Source organism: Lemur catta, chromosome X, assembly GCF_020740605.2.
Source record: "Lemur catta isolate mLemCat1 chromosome X, mLemCat1.pri, whole genome shotgun sequence".
NCBI classification, from domain to species: Eukaryota; Metazoa; Chordata; class Mammalia; order Primates; family Lemuridae; genus Lemur; species Lemur catta.
This window is the reverse complement of record NC_059155.1, coordinates 17,140,254-17,143,281: the sequence shown is the minus strand read 5'-3', so window position 1 is coordinate 17,143,281 and position 3,028 is coordinate 17,140,254. Positions and strand designations below refer to the sequence as shown.

At 36.7% G+C, this 3,028-nt stretch overlaps 1 non-coding gene across 1 annotated transcript; it reads right to left on the bottom strand.

Moving 5' to 3' along the window:
* Positions 1-998: 998 nt before the first annotated feature.
* On the bottom strand, positions 999-1,126 carry LOC123628988. Its single transcript, XR_006731863.1, has one exon. It is a non-coding gene; the product is annotated as a small nucleolar RNA SNORA35 (small nucleolar RNA).
* Between the last annotated feature and the right edge of the window lie 1,902 nt (positions 1,127-3,028).

Here is a 3,028-nt window from a genome sequence, read left to right as displayed (position 1 = left end):
CCACATAGAACAGTGGTTTATATGGTGCTAAAACTATTGCATTCAATTTTCTAGAGCTTTCTTCTAGTTCTGGTTGCAAAAATTGATGACTGACTTCTTAGATAACTTACATGAATTTAACCAACAATAATTGTTTATTGAACTCCGACTTTATGAAAGGCACTGGGCTAGATCCTGCAGTTAAGTAGTAAGATGTATGAGAAGACAGACTCCCTGCTTTCAAAGAGTTTGCCAATTAGCTAATAAATTAACAAGGTAAATGAATTAAAAAAAATGGAAAATTGATCATTGCCAGACTGTGTGGTAAAGGGAGAGATTAGTGGGGACTTGAGTATTTGAAGGTATTCTTTTTTTTAAATGGATTTTTTTTCTTTTTCTTTTTCTTTTTTATTTCAGCATGAAAGGTATTCTGAAGGAAAGAAGGGCCAGGACTGAACCTTGAGTGTAGCTCTAACTCCTATGAAAGAATTGGAAAGAAAATTCTGTCAGCTCTAGGTCTAAGCCTCCTGTTTATATAAAAGGAATTAAAAGGCTGGAGAAGGGTAGTTTGTCAAGAAGCTAGTAGGAATGTGGGGCAGATACATGGGAGCCAACATCTGCAAGGTAATCATAATCTCATTTTCACCACATCAAAAAGAGAAAGCCCCTTATCTCTCTGTTCTACTGACGCTTAATGAGCAATTTGCCAGGCAAGCTAAATGGGTTTATCTTGTCATGTAATCACAGTGACAATCTTAGATCATTCTAGCAGTGTTGATCTTACTTTATGGACTAGAACACTGTGTCTAAGAGGGGTTAATGTAAATTGCTAAGAGCTTTACAGCTAGTAATGATGATAATAATGTAATAATGTAATAATGAGGGTAACATTTACTGACTACCTGCTATTAACCTGGTATGGACATAGTCACCCTTTTTTAGTAATAGCAGTCACTGAGCTGCTTCGTTCGTCCCTCCACTCCCTCATTTTTCTTAGGCAGGGTCACAGGACCCAGAAGAGATGTACCCACCTGGATGCAGGAGTAGTCCACAGTGTGACCCTCCCAGCTTTCAGGGGGATTTGCTTTTGCACTGCTCGATGCCCAATTGGTCAAGAAGGAGCCCAATGGGTCACTTGCCAGTGCTGTAGACAACAGAGCTGGGGTTCGGACCCTGTGCTCTGTGCAGAGGAACAAACTTGGAGGAGGGATGGATGAGTAGTAGACCAGAAACATCTCAGAATCCACTGCCTCATTCACTCAGTATGGCAACTGCACACGTGGGTCAACTTCAGGGGAAGGAAGTGTGAGTTTAGAATCAGATAGGTCTGGGTTCAGAATCCCAGCTTTGTCACTGGCTAGCTGTGGGACTTTGGTAAACTCATTCAAGCCCTTGTGGCCTTTGTTTGCTTGTATTAAATGGGATCGATAATAACTACTTCATTGATGGTTGTGAGAATTAGAAAGAAGAACTTGCAAAGAATCCAGTCCAGGACCTGACATTAGTTGTTGTTCAATAAACAATAGCTATTGTCACAACTAAATATCCCCCCACTTGCCAATGGCAATTCTCTTTCTCTTTTTGAAATTTACATTTGTGAAGAACCTGGTTAAAATTCTTTTGGAATTTTTTTTTTTTAGTTAATAATTCTACACCTTTCCATTCTTCTTATAGTTTCCCCTTATAAAAGCAAATTTGCTTTATACCTAATTGTTTACATTGGCTTAAATGTCGAATGACTATTTTAAATTGCCTAATATTTCCTGTCGAGAATTTGTAGATTATTATCCTTGAGTTATGTGAAAGACAATGACACATCTTTCCTGTGCATCTGGAAGGAACTCACATTCTCCCAAATGTACAAAACAGAAAACTGTCCATTTGATGGAGCTCCCATTTTTTCTCTGGGTTATGATTGAGAATATGTGACTTCAAGCAGCCACTGGCAAATAATCATTACTTCTTTCTCCATTTTTTTGCTTCATTAAGTCAGCAAATATTCATTGATAAAATTTTATGAACCAAGCACTACTCTAAATTAGCAGTGTTCTCATCAAAACAAGCCTTTCTCTATACCCTTTCTACTTTTTCCCTAGCCTGGTATGCTGCCTTACCAAATGATTCCCATTTGGGTGCTCAGCCATCCTCAAATTCTAAGAATAGTCTAGCCTCAAGTGCACAGAACTGGATTAATTACAACCTTTGGTGTGTGAATCACCATTATCATCTCTCCGCACGTGGATCCATGGATATAATTAATTAATTATATACTAAAACAATACATTGTATACACACTGTGAATCTTCAATTTTAGGAGATAATGCCAACTTTTTCCTAAGTAGTTGTACAAATTTATACTCCTGCCAGCAATGTATGAGAGATCCAGTTGGTTCACATTCCCATAAAGGCTTGGTTCTTTCAAACTTTTTAAATTGTATAAATATAATGGGTATAAAATAGTCCATTTCTTTCTTGCCTGCCTTCCCTATATGAGGAAGTTTTATTCCCAAAGTTTAGGTTTGGAACTTTTCCCAAACACTTGAAACAGAATGGAATCAAATACCAGAACTTTCTCAGCAAAATGAGAACTATAGGTGATATTGTAGGGCTAAAGATTTTAACAAACGAGGAGAAAAACAATGTAAAAGTAAGTATTATCCAATGTAAGGGTAGGGAAAAAAGTGTACTCTAGTAATCAAAGTGCATAGGCTTTTCTGTGACTCATAAAAGGACATATTTTTCCTGCCCAAAATTCTAGAATAATAGAAAATTGAAGGGAAAATATGAATTAACCCTTATTTCTGTTTTTCAATGAAAGAGAACTATTTCCAAACTATTGGGTAACCAGTTAGAATATAGACACTTTCTAGAATGTGCAGATCATGATAGATATAAATACAAAAAATGGAAAATAACATGACTAATTGTTTATTGGTTGTGGGTTTTAATAGTTTACATTTCCTTTAGAAGACCATTCATTTATGAAGTGGTGGTCCCATCTAATTCATCATTCAGAACAATACATGTTCATCAGTCCACAGTACTGAAA